The sequence below is a fragment of the Papaver somniferum genome, chromosome 1, assembly GCF_003573695.1.
Source record: "Papaver somniferum cultivar HN1 chromosome 1, ASM357369v1, whole genome shotgun sequence".
Lineage (NCBI taxonomy): Eukaryota > Viridiplantae > Streptophyta > Magnoliopsida > Ranunculales > Papaveraceae > Papaver > Papaver somniferum.
The window spans coordinates 45,607,786-45,621,902 of NC_039358.1; the positions used below are offsets into that span (position 1 = coordinate 45,607,786).

A 14,117-nucleotide genomic window follows, 5' to 3' on the forward strand; every position below is an offset into this window, starting at 1 on the left:
TATTTTCTATTATTATACCATGTAAATGTCGCTCCTTCGTATCATGCATCTTGAATCCCCAACGAGTCTATAATTTGAGTAAAAAAAGGTTTGTTGCTTGAGCTTGACTTATTTCCACCCTGCATTTCCTCTGGATCAAGGATGATTTTTAGATCTCCTATTAAGACCCATGATTTTTGGACTTGCTGCATTATGTTAGAGATATGAGTCCATTGCGTTATTTTATCACCTGCTTCAATTGTACCATAAATACATGTGATCATCATTTTCTTATCTCTTATTATTATCACTTCAAAGTGACACAGTTTAACAGTGAAGAAAGTAGTTTTAGTTCTGCGTTGTTATGCCAAGTAATTGCTAACCCCTTTGTTATTCCCATTGACGAGACTATAAACCAATCATCGAAATGCGATATGGAGCCTTAGTTTTGGATAAAAACTCGATATCCGGGTTATAATAGTAACATAAATAATTTAAATGGTCTTTAGTATTCAGACTCCCAGTACCCTGGATATTCCAGGACAGTAGTCTCATGATTGGATAAAGGACCAACAAAATACCAAAGCTTTTGAGTTTTCCAAACAGTAAAAGACTACGTAACAAAGGGAAGAAAATGTAAATAGAAATCTCAGCCACAATGAGGAAGGGAATACCACAAAGAGAAGAAGATTAAAAAGTGAATAAAAAGAATTAAATTACAGTTTGATTAAGAAAGTAAGGTTGGGTGCTATGGCCGTTCAAGATTCAACATTCACTTTAAAAACGTTACAAAAGTGTGGTATTCTCTCTGATTCAACATAAGGTTCAAGCATTTTCTTGGATGTTATCTTGAACCAACACAGGAGCGACCAGCGGTTAGAGTCTCAGAAATCCACTTTAGCGTCCAATAGTTTGGAGATCAACAACGTATTCTCCAAAAATACACTATCCAGTGTCTAAATCACATTGTTAATGACAACTCGCGTTCTGATCGGGATATGAAGGTTTGGTGAGGAGTCTGAACTTCGTATAGTTTAGCTAAAACTCATAACTTAATTTTTTGACCACTTTACTGATGTGTCGTCTACAACCAGTCGTTTTTGAAACGAAACCATTTTCCAACGTGTCATTGATATAGCATGTAGCACAAAATTTCCACCACCTTATCAACGCATTGTTAAATAAAAATGTTAGTATCCTAACCAATGCATTGTTAATGAAATAGAAATGTCACTACCCTTATCAATGCAATGCATTGTTAATGAAATAGAAATGTCACTAGCCTTATCAATGCAATATTATTGATATTAATATCCACGACTCCTCTTATAAAATCATATCAAATTACATCATCTCTTTCACACATCTACACATCTCATTAAAACCATTCTTACTATAACCATTATCAGAAAAATAAATCCGTCAGCCATGAAACTATTTTCAAAAAATACACCGCAAAACCATGAATTAAGGTTTCAAAGGAAAACAGATAATATGTGTTGAAGCAAAAGAGGTTTGTCCACTATGTTTTATTGGTAACCATACCTTCATGCACTACCCTTGGATGTATTCCAAGTGCCCGCAAAGAGATAGTACGAACATCAAAATGGTACTAGAATCAGAATTGGGAAAGGCTAGATACTTGCGCTTCCAATATGAAAGTTGTCGCGAGGAAGCACAATGGCTGGAAGATGTAATGAAGGCAAAGGAAGATGAAGAGGTAAATGAACTATGCATAAACTTCAAACATAAATGGAAAATTAAGATTGAATGCGAAAAAGGGGAGTCGTGCTCAACCCTTGGTTGTAATTCTTTTATGAAACTGCATCGATCTGGAGACAAGAACATCTATGGTCAATATTTCTGGAAATTTCCTGGGTATCAGTTGGTAGAATGGTCTGATTAAGTGTATAAAGAGGTTGAAAACGATGCTTATGATGTAATATGTTATAGTGTGTTTGCTCAAAAGATGTTCTATGATGATAGGTTTAGTTAGTTGTATGTTTTAGCTAAACTTAGAGATTGAAGGAGGAAAAAAAAAAACGAGAAGAGAAATGAAATAAGATCGAGTTTCTGTTAGTTTTAGGGGTGATCGAGGAAGTACTAACCATATGGCGATTTGATCGAGTTGACTGGGTCAAGCACCTAATGATTTGGCGCTCGGACAGAAACGCCCAATAGATAAACGCTGGGCGCTAAACAATTAATCGCTTTTAGGGTGAATGTCGAACCTCGCGTAGGAGCTGGGAGGTGCTTCAGAGTGACGTGACATCACCTTGAACACCTGGCTTATGAGGAGGCGACAATGAGATACATAACCAAGGGATTATAAAATCTTTGGTAATGAAATAAGAAGAAGAAGTAGCATATTCTTTTTGGTACCCAAGGGAGTAGTAATTTATTGTCGATGACTCCGAAGTCATCTAGCGCCAAAGATACATATTCTTTTGGTTCCTAGTATTCGGTTCTTCACTAACCGGGATCTGAGAATCCTCCTTTACATTGGGAACCGGTTTCTTTTTTAAACTCTACTAGTCTCTCGGTCTCCACGACCAAAATTCTCAATTCTTCATATTTCTTTCTGCAAAATTCCTCTTCCGGAGAATTTCAATCATCTCCCAACAGGAATTTTACTCGAAATTAAATCAACATCAACTCTAGACTGCAAGTTAAAAATGCATTTAACTCATCAGCTTAATCACTCCACTGATTCTGGTAAGTTGAGCTTTCTTGTTTTGGATCTGTTATTATTTGGAGCATACTGATTAGGAACACTTTAGTTTCATTGAAAGAATTAGGAGAAGGAAATATGAAAATAATGGAGTCAGCTAAAATAATGAAAGCCGTTTTTACCGACAGAAATCTTTGCTGAGCTTCTTAATTAATATTATAGATATTTATATGGGTATTAACTTGAGATGGCATAAACATTTCGACATTATCTTAAAACTTACTGTTATTTTTTTGTCATCAATCTCAACTTTGCGTCTTTGTTTTTAGTTTCTGTACTGGTTTGTTGATGTGCAATTGGTTGCCCACTTCATCTATACTAGTAACTTGTTTTGTTCTTGGAAGCAAAATCATGGAAAGTGAGAGCTTTCCCAGCAGTATGTGGGAGGCTGTTTTTCTCTTACATCTTAGCATGATCAAATTTGCACCTCCACAAGGTACAATCACACTATCATATCATAGAATTGGAAGTCTGAATGAGATTGGGTTCAAGCCAACTCATCTCCCCCTTTGAGGATTTTATGCTTCACATTGTCATTAACACAACAGCTATTCTCATTTGAATCTAAACTATCTTTTGTTCTTAATAATGAAGAACAGTAGCAGTACCCATTTTGTGGAAGACTTGTTAAGATGGTTATAGCAGTGCTCATTTTCAAATGCTTCAATTTCTTTTATTTTTTGACTAAAATCTGCAGAAACAACAACACATTTATGTTTTTCTTTTTCTTTCTCCTGTAGTATCCAGTTACATTTGAAGCTTTATTTCCTGGGAAATTTAATTCATTCTTCATGGGGTCATTCTGGATGCTTATGATTTTTGTACTCCAGAGGTATATGCGACTCTTCTGTGTGCTAGCACTAACTTGTGCTGTGTACTCTTCATATCTGATACTTGTTGTTAATTAGTTCATTTTTTATTTTATTTTTGCAGCCAATTTTTTACTGTGACACTCCGAAGGAGTCAGAATCTCCTTGTTTTCAAGCTCATCTCCGAGTTACAAGTGCTCCTAGGAGGAGGGCCCCTTCCAATATTAAAGGTTTTCCCCATGAGTTGAACCCAAAAGGTGTACGGCCATTTCCATGGCCTAGAGATTTGAAAAACTTGGAGGTAATTCTGTGAGCTTGTTGCACGTGGGAAGGGATCACATGTACTTTTGAAATGTCCCTCTATTTAAATAATGTTCTTAAGTCTTAACTCTCACTTGCAACAATTTTCTTTCTACATATAGGAGGTTTTTGTTGTCATTTGAGCAAAGGAGGACGTTGACTCAGATCTGGAAGTTCTTGCAGGAGATTTGGTTGGATATTTGGAAAAGAACTCAGATACTTATCCTGACTGGCAAGAAACAATCGAAGATTTATTGGTTTTGGCAAGGCACTGTGCTATGATGTCACCTGGGGAGTTTTGGCTTCAGTGTGAAGGCATAGTTCAAGATTTGGATGATCGGCATCGAGAGTTTCCAATGAGCACACTAAAGAAGCTTCATCATACCCAGGCGCTTTCCATTCTCACAAGATGCATACGCTTGTTGCAGTTCCATGAGGAAAGTGGTCTGGCTGAGGATTCACATGGCTTTGATCTCTGGCAGTCCAGGATAATGTATTCGGCTGATAAACGAGTTGCATAAGGTCCATTAAGAGACGAGAAAAGTGTTGCTGCTCCAAAGGGACCCTCCCGGAGGAAATTTTTAGTCAGGAGCAGCGTGGATTTGGTTGGAAAATCCTGTGCAGCCTGTTGATATACTTCCACTTACTACTGAAACTACAAAAGACCTTGAGTCACCTGTTGAAGACAGGAACAGAATCGCTTTTTGAAAGAAACTCTCCTTTACTGTTGTAAAACGCCCGAAAGAAGCGCTACCAGTACAAGGACAGTACAACATGAGCAGGACAGGTAGTTCAGATGCAGATTTGGCTTCCGTCAAGCCTCTTTGTGAACTCCCTCCTGCCAAAGAACTACTGCATACTTCAGTGGCATCAAAGCATCAGCACAAGGTTTCTTGGGGTTACCCAGGAAGTCAACCAAGTCTCTATGATGAAAATACAATAATATGTTGCATTTGTGAAGAGGATGTACCAACATATCACGTGGAAAACATACAAGAATCTGTACGATTGCTGATAGATGTTATCAGAAAGGGACAAGTGTTGATGAGTGTCTTATCAGGATTGCTGACACTCTTGATAAGATGATGGGGTCCTTCTCATCACAGAAAGACTTGCAAATTACAGTAGAAAGACCTGATGTTGCGAAGAATTCAAGGGTTACTGAAGAGTCGGACATTCTATCTCCAAAACCAAGTGACTGGTCTAGGAGGGGCTCAGAAGACATGCTTGATTGCGTTCCTGAGACTGATAATTCAGTATTGATGGATGACCTAATGGGTCTGCCATCCATGTCATGTAAAACTCGTTTTGGCTTGAAGTCCGACCAAGGAATGACAACATCATCAGCTGGAAGTATGACACGTCAATCACCCTTATTAACACCACAAACTAATCAGATAGACTTGTTCTTGATAGGAAAGGGCACATATCCTGAACACGAAGACATTCCACAGGTACGTCCTATCTATCCAACTGTTTTTGTTGACCATTCTTGATAAGTAAAAATATAGAGTACCTCTTTCCAGTATAAAAATAGATGAAGATTTTTGGAAGATTTATTGTCTGATGTACAACCTGTTATAAGAATAAACAATAAACAGTTCTGACTGTAAGCCAATAGCAAATCCCAGGGTATTAGAAAATTGTAAAGCTAACAGTTCCTAGAAGTTTACCCTAAGAGAATATTTTTCATGACAAGCTACATATATTTACACTTGATAGCCATGGCCCATGTTTCACAGCAACCTCCTTTGCTATCAAAAGTCCACCAGTTGTGTTGTTTTATGCAACTTTGAGTTCAAGTTAACCGTTTCAGACAGTAAAAAAATCATGAAAACATTATATCAGTGAAATGTGGGAATGCCACATTTCTCAAGAATCCTTGGGCATCTTCCACAGTGCGTTTAAAATTAGATAACTAAGATTTTAAAAACTATGATGGTCATATTAAATTACAATCTGAGTAGTCTGAACAGGATGTAATCTCTAATTACTGAATATATATGAGAAGAGAATCTGTAGAATCTTCTTCGTACACTACTTTTCAACGGTTCTTTTGTGTAAACTCTAATTCATCCAACAACATTGGCTTTTCGTGTAATGTGCTTGTTTGATATTTCATATTTCAGGTTCTTAAAAAAGCTGACATGATTCACAAGAATGCAGTTGCGAGCATTTTGGCTGAGTGTGATAGTTTGATTTCCGTCCGGAATCCATTTGTGGTATGTATTTCTTTCACCGCCAAACATTCCTCTCGTGGTAGACAGTAGGTCAAGTAAGATAGTATATTGTTTCATGATGTAAGTACTGATTGGTTTCCTATTCTATTTACTTGCTATAAAAAAAAGTTAATGATTTACTTTTGCAATATATCAGGTGTGGTTCTTCTATTCCTTTACATGTCGTGAAAACCTCTTTCTTGTGATGGATACTTGAATGGAGGGATTTGTACTCATTGCTTAGAAATTCAAGCTGCTTGGATGAAGATGTTGCTCACGTATACATTGCAGAAGCTGTAAGTTGAAGAATGCATGGAGTTTATTAGTTATATCTATATTAAACTTCATAAAAAGTGATATAGAAGATTTTGGCAAGTGTGGTCTGTAGGTGCTCGCATTGGAATATTTGCACTCCCTGCGTGTGGTTCACCGATAACTTAATCATATCAAGGTTAGTAAGTAGTTTCTTCATTCAGTCAATCGTTAATTCTCAGCGTTCTAGTTTCTTATTCTAGTTTTTCACTTTCACATTCGGGATTTTTAAGGCTTCCACCAATTGAGGCTTCGAGTACACACATGCATACACCTGTTGTGGCAAGAATGGAAGAGTATATGGGTTTTGCTCTGTTAAATGAATTCCTCTATGAGGGGCTTCATCTAATCTTGGAGGTATTTTTAACTAAGAAAAATCAGCAGTTCAGCTGGACCACTACTAACCCTTCTTTGCAATCTTCCCCAAGTCTTATTGTCGGGTGGACTATGATTTTGGTTATTTTGTTTGTGCTTCTTTGGCATATCAAAGCCGACCTGTGCTCTAAACTTCCACTATCCATTTCCTCATAAGTATACAATTTTTTAGGAACTACATATCTTGCCTTTACCCTTTATGCCAAGTTTACAATATCTTGTTTTCTCTGAACAGCTGACAGACACTTTGGGCTCTCAAAGGTAGGTCTTATCAACAGCACTGATGACTTATGTGGTCCAGTTGTTAGTGGAACATCAATACTTGAAGAAGATGAACCTCAGCAATCTGGATCTGACCCATTTGAGCCAATGCACAATCAACAAAGAAGGGAGAAGTGCTCTGCTGTGGGTACACCTGATTATTTGGCTCCCGAGATTTTTTAGGAACAAGACATGGTTGGCAAACCCTCTTTGAGTCTTCAAGTTGTGTCCAGCATTTTTGTAATATTTAGTTTTATATTTTTCTGGTGAGGTTTTCCAACCTTACATGCCTCGGTAGCGCATCTGAGGTCCCAGTGTTTTCATTTCTGCAGGCACAACTGCTGATTGGTGGTCTGTTGGAGTCGATTCTTTTTGAGCTAATCATTGGGATTCCTCCCTGGATTCCTCCCTTCAACGCTGAGCATCCTTGGGTTATTTACTGGTCATCGGAATTTATGACTCTTTAGATATATTTTGAGCTTAGTCTTTGTCTGGGTGATGACGTAGAGAATGATCATATTGAATAGTTTGCTGTCTAGGAGGCCAATCTATTAGGAAAATTCAAGAAGACTGCCAAATTAACGTGTTAAACTTCAGGTGTTCCTTTTTATGGATGTTGAATACAACTTCTTTACCTTCCTTGAATCCTTTCTCTTTATTTATAGATAATTTTATGACAATATTCTTAACCAAGTTTCAGGTTTATAGAGACCTGAAATGCAGCTACAAAAAGAAAGAAAAAATAAGTTAAAAGTAAGAAATGCCCTCACGCAGGATTGAACTGCGGATATTCAGTTTACAAGACTGACGCTCAACCACTTAGCTATAAGGGCAGTCGATGCTGAGAGTCTGAAGTTTACCATTCCAAATATGTCCTGCAAGGAGAAGTAGCTCCCCAAATGGATAATTTCACTCCACCGGGGAAATCCCATATTCGGGGCTCTATTTGCTGGCGTTGTGACAAATCCAATGGAAATAGTTAGATTTTTGTAAAAAAAAAAAAAATTATAACAAATATCATCACCCTGGAGAGGTAGTGTGATATATTACAGACTTGATAAAAATGGTTGAAATGTTGGTTGCAAATAAATCATCTAATATTAATTAATTAGATTAAAATTATAACAAAAAAGGTGGTGAACTACTTCTAATTCTCAGTTAATGGTTTCTTTAGGGTGTACTGCTTTTACTTGCAACCAAATTACCATCTCATGCAGTTGAGGTAATGCCTAAGCTCATCCACATTAATTTTCTGGATGCAAGCTTTCACTAACAGCTCTGTTTTATCATACCTCATCTATCATTTTCTCATCACCTAATTCTTTCACACACATTTACAATTGTCCAGCTGAAAATCCTTGGCCCATTCAAAAAGATGTGCCTGCATAACACTCTTGCAGAAGTTAGTTTGTCTTACTTGCCTGTACAGTTTAATTACAAACTAATCACTTCCTTCAGCGTGGCTCTCTTCTTCAAAAAGATGTGCTCCCAAAATATGAGTGATTCGATGAAATCTGTTGAAACTGGTGAAGATAACGTCGCCGAAGACCACAATGATGAAGATTTCGTTGTCGGAGAGCATTGCTAGTGATCTAAATAACCGAACAAGGTAACCAAAAACAACCATTAAAGTCGAGATAAACATCTTTAAAAGAGAAGACAAAACCACCAAATTGGTGTAGATATCTTGCCAAATGGTAAGTAGAAAACATAATAAACTATACCAACTAAACTAGGAAAGCATGAAAGGTGAAGAAGCTCAGACCCGGCCCAGACCTGAGCAGTGAGGGTCTACGGACGAGAAAAACTTTTTTCTTATTAGAGGAGTGCTAAAGAGAGAGATGCGAAATTGCGAATCAACATATTCTTGCTCACTAACTAGAAAAACATCTTCTTGGTTCAACAAATTTATGCAGTTTACTTGGGCATTTAAAATTTTGGTGAATAATAACTGACCAATGTCAAATGAGTTACAGACCTTAGCGTTAATTAGGCATTGGCTATAATATCCAATTCAAACATTCTAAAATTCATAATCCCTTTGAAAATGGAAAGAGAAACATGCAGCTAGCAGATGACTTAGATAGGTACAACAAGTTATAACTAGTGATTTTGGCCATTAACATTCTCTAAATACCAGAATGATAATATTACGTAGGTAGTGAAACACTTACAGGATCAAGCTGAAGTAATTGATCCCCAATCTCCATACCATATGCCCTAGCAGAAGATCCTTCAGAAACACGCAGCTAGCAGATGACATAGATAGGTACAAGTTATAACTAATGATTTTGGCCATTAACATTCTCTAAATACCAAAATGATAATATAACGTAAGTAGTGAATCACTCTCAGGATTAAGCCGCTATACAAAATCAAACCAACTTCGTATAGTTGAGACCAGACAACTAAACCTATAGTTCACCTAGTTCCGTCTGTATTTCCACGCCTCCAACTTGTAATAAGTCACGTACTTGGAACAATTCTTTTGGTTCGTATTCCAACCAGTAAAGGAACAACAAATCTGTTTGGTATCAACTCTTTTCAACCAAGTGATGTGAGTTCGACAAAAGGCTCTTCCGTTTATCTCAATAAACTCCTTTGTCAGGTCCTTAGATCCATCTACTAACAATTACCAAAGTAATCGTCTAGATTTTGCAATCAATACTTTGAATCACAAAGAAACGTATTGATGCCGATCCACTCAACTAATCAATCCAATCTACCACAAGGATAAACTGATTATAGTTGGATCCTCTTTAACCGAAACAAGTATTGTGCACACCAAAGATTATGAATCCAAATCAGAAATCTTCAAAGTCTTCTTTATCTTCAAATCTTCTTAGATCTTCAATAAGCACCTGCACACAATCAACTTGAAACTCATGTGATCAATCACGCACAGAACGGAGTCTGTTAACAATGGATTATCACAAGACGTCTTTAGAACTACAAACATTCTAAAGATCCCCGTCGAAACTTCTATCTAGTTTGAGTGAATCTTATATCAGAAGAGAAGATTCTCAAACATAAACAAACTAGGTGCAATCAAAGTTCAGCAACCGTTAGTCAATCAAATCAATCGAAAACTAATAATAAACCGCAATTATCTAGTTTCCCACCAACGGTATTAATAGAGCTTCTCAATCCAAAGAAGTCTTTAAACTGAGTGGTCGTAAGAGATTTCGCCTAATTAGGATACTTCCTCTCGGAATATGCGGCTCCACCAGTAACAACACAACTAGGTAGTTTTGCTGGCTCTGAGGATTGGTTTGCTCGAAATGCAAACTTTGATAAACTGTACCATTACCATCAGTTCTTCCTCACCGTCACGACCAATCTCAATTCCCATTTCGTTCCTCTCAATTCCCATCTCGTTCCTTGAGTTTCACTGTCGCACGACACCAAATGGAACCCATCTGGTAAGTAAACCCATTTCAATTCCTAATTTCTTATATCTAACAAAAAAAAACGTTAATTTCAAACCCTAATTGTCAAATCCATGACAATCCATTTCTCCCTTTAACAGCAACCAATCCTAGTTTCAATTTTTTTTCTCACGTACAACTTCAAATCTCATCAAAACTATCACAATCTATCTTACAAAAACAAATGTTTTTGAACCATCTAACGGTCTTCAATGGCCTCTTTTCAGTGATGGACGGTTCTTATTTCTCTCAAAGTGAAAGAGATAAATCGGGGCTGAAAATGCTTCCATTTTTTGCGCCAAAATCCAACGTCCGTGATTTGCTGCACTTCTTACCAAAAACAAGTGTTCGTGTTCAAACCTTCTCTTCAGTTTTCATACGTTACACACAAAAGAACAAAAAGAATTCGCTTATCGTCACCGTTATTTCACCATCAATTTGTCTCCGGGTATCGTTTGGCAAAACAGCCGTTTCATTTTCTTGGGAATCAATGGAATTAAAGCTCTAATTCCTTCTTATGAACATACGCTCCCCCATCCAGGTATGACATGACTCTCTCTCTCCATCTCATTTGAGTTTTATGAAATTAGGGTTCGGTTTTTCTTTCGTCACCATTGAACATGTATATGTGCACTTCCTTGGAACCACTATTGGATTGTGGGTTATCGATTTTGCAGTGATATTCTAATATATCCAGATGCAGGTTCAGGCATCTTCTCTACAAACATTATAACCAGGGGAAATGTATAGTTTGGACTTGATCCTAATACAGGATAGCGTAAGTATTGTTTAGAGGTCCACTTGAAGCCTTGGCCAGTCCACTATAGCGGTATCCGCACATAAATGGGAAGTGATACCGAAAAATGGGCATTCTGCATTTGATGTTGGAAGAACCTACAGCGTAATGTGAGTGGACAAGAATCTTATTGGTAAGGTGTTTACACATTATTTTTTTAGACCAACAAAAATTACGCTTAAACTACTTACGAGCCATAAACAAAATTATGCTTACGGGGGAGTTTTTGGTGCCTCTGTTGTGTGTATTTGGCTGATGTTAATGCATTGGTCAGAGCTATTTGATTGTGAGCATTTTATTTCGTTCTGATGCTCATCATATTTAACATGTGGATTGTTGATTCGAACAGTGCAAGTGTTAGTCCAACTAATTGCATTTGTTTAACACATTTTTCAGTATCTCTTGATGTGGATTTATAAAAATGATGGTTCTTAGTTTTACTTTTGTTAATTATTCATTATTTGTACTCTCATTATGTCTTTTTATTAGTTTTTCATATGGATCTCATTTTAACTGTAACAGTAAAATTTGATAATCTGTGGAGTTATGATTTGTACTCTTGGATTTTTCTTTGTGGAGTTCATGCATTATGATTTGTATTTTCTTTAGGAATTTTCAGATGGAAGTGCCGCCACCTGCCCCTAACTCCAAATCAGAATCACCCTTTATTTTTTGTGGAACCACAAGGTTAGATCACTTTTTTGTTTCCCTAAATTGCGTACACATTATCAGACTCTGAATTTTTCCTTTTCATTCGTGAAGGTTGTACATTTCATACATGTGCCCTTACGGTCAGTGTGTATGGAATGTCAGAAACTGTAAGTTTAGTACTCTTTGTATACCTCAGTTTAGGAATTAACCATGTGGAGGTAGCAGAAAATCTACCAAGTTACATTATTTCTGATAACTTTTGCGATTGAGAATTCTGAGGTGTGGGGACTACAAGAAAAGATCAGTATGGTGCCAATTAATCTAACAATTAGGATAAAAGTTTAACAGAAGATGGATGTTAGCATTCCTTTTAGGTGTAAACTGTAACCATTACTCTGCTTTATTTTGGCAAAGAATGCTACAGAGCAGCCACTCCCGGTAACAATACTAGTTAGCAATGTGATTCTTATAATCCCTGCGAGTTTCAAGTCTACTCTTAATGGCCTTGATTTGGTTTAACATAATACTTTTCTGTCAAATACTTCATTTTAGTTTTTACAATTATTTTGTGTGTGTTTGGTTGGTGAGGTTAATTGCTACTGTTTGTGCAAGTCTTACTACAAATTAATAGGCTTCCTATTTTTCTGTCTTGGCAGTATCGTTCATGGTTGTAGCTACAAATTAATTGATGCTGGATGAACCTACAAGTACATTTGATGATTTATGTTAACATGGTTGTACGTGGTGGTGTCTGCTAGAGGTCTTTGGGCGATTTTTGTGGCATCCAAATTCCAATTTTCTAATTTACTTGCTAGAGTTTCAGCAGATGCCCATTCTGCAGTAGTCACCATCTTTTTTCCTCTCTCTCTGTATTGTGGAGTTGTCGTGCCGCACACAACACAGTAGTTTAATCTTGAGAAGTAATGTGTATGATGATGTTGGACACCGTCAAGCAGAATGGGTACTTTTTCCAACAACAAAGAAAATCTCGAAGCGTTACTTTTTGTAAGATGGGAAACGACTTTCGAGATGTTTATTGCTATACGTTTGGGTGTTGAAACATATATGGTCGTTTTATTTTTAAGGCTAAAATTTTGAAATTTTATTGAGAGCATTAGTCCCAAGTATTATAACGATGGGTTAATTAGATTGTATCTATAAAAAAGTAGTTGAATTCTATCATTTCCTTTTGATTGTAATGTCTCTTTTTGATTTGCATTCATTTTTTAATGATGTTTTTGCAAATTTGGCACATATTCACCAAAAGGCTGAACTTCAAAGTATACCGCATTTTACGGCCGAACTTGATTGGTCTATCTATATGTCGGCCGAAGAATTACGCATTTTGTTCATCACACCGAACTGATTGAAGAGGAGAGCAAGAGGATGATTTTGGGGCTAATTAAGATCTTCCGGCCACTTATGTGGTGTCTCAGACCTTCTGCCAAAATAAAAATTTAGGCAAGGATCATCTTACTGGTGACAACCTCACTAATATAAAGGAGTTCTATTTCACATCTTTGCAAGGCATGCATTGACAAAGCATACAACTTCTTTCTCTGCATTAATCGGCATTATACCCTAATAAGACATCGTCGAAAACCTTTGGCAATGCTGATAAGTGAGAACAAATCAAATCTCGGGCCGTTAAGGCACAGGTCATTTTCTAGTCCAGTGACAAAATCAGAGGCAGCGTCAAGAACCCAAACCAACAGAAAACTTCATCCCAGCAACCCATCTCAGCCTCCTCATCTCATTATCAACGAATACCAACAAAGCCCATTAATTCTTCACTATCTTCAATGGTGGAATTGATAGATTCTTTCTCCAATTTCGCGGTCACATATGAATTAGAAATTCAAAACACGACCCAACACTAACTCACTGCCTATATATTCTTCTACTTAAACCCTTGACATGACCATCTTTAATTCATCACCTGAATCATTCAGGTCGTCACCAATTCTCTTTATAAAAAACATCAGATCCCTTAATTTCTAACCATCTTTCTCATTTATCTCATTCACTTGAAACTGAAATTGAGAAAGAAAAGAAGCAGTTGTTGCTGCAGTTATTACCGACAAAACAGATCGAGGAACAGACAGAGAAATCATGAAAATTGCAACGGGATTTAAGAGCATAGAGATGCTGTTCGAATTTGTGAGACATGGCAATGATGATGTTCAAGATGTAGAATCAAGACCTATTGCTGCAATCGATTAAAAAAAGTAAATCTGAAATTGAATCTAGGTTTTG

General features: G+C 37.0%; 1 long non-coding RNA gene, 1 other non-coding gene and 1 pseudogene across 2 annotated transcripts; 2 read left to right on the forward strand and 1 right to left on the reverse strand.

Moving 5' to 3' along the window:
- Positions 1-1,585: 1,585 nt before the first annotated feature.
- Positions 1,586-7,663, forward strand: LOC113299702 (annotated as a pseudogene).
- An 84-nt stretch (positions 7,664-7,747) lies between these two features.
- Positions 7,748-7,819, reverse strand: TRNAT-UGU. The gene has a single exon. It is a non-coding gene; the product is annotated as a tRNA-Thr (tRNA).
- Positions 7,820-10,700: 2,881 nt separating this feature from the next.
- LOC113328393 lies at positions 10,701-12,978 on the forward strand. Its single transcript, XR_003349385.1, has 4 exons — positions 10,701-10,955; positions 11,118-11,343; positions 11,820-11,897; positions 12,518-12,978. It is a non-coding gene; the product is annotated as an uncharacterized LOC113328393 (long non-coding RNA).
- The last annotated feature ends 1,139 nt before the right edge of the window (positions 12,979-14,117 follow it).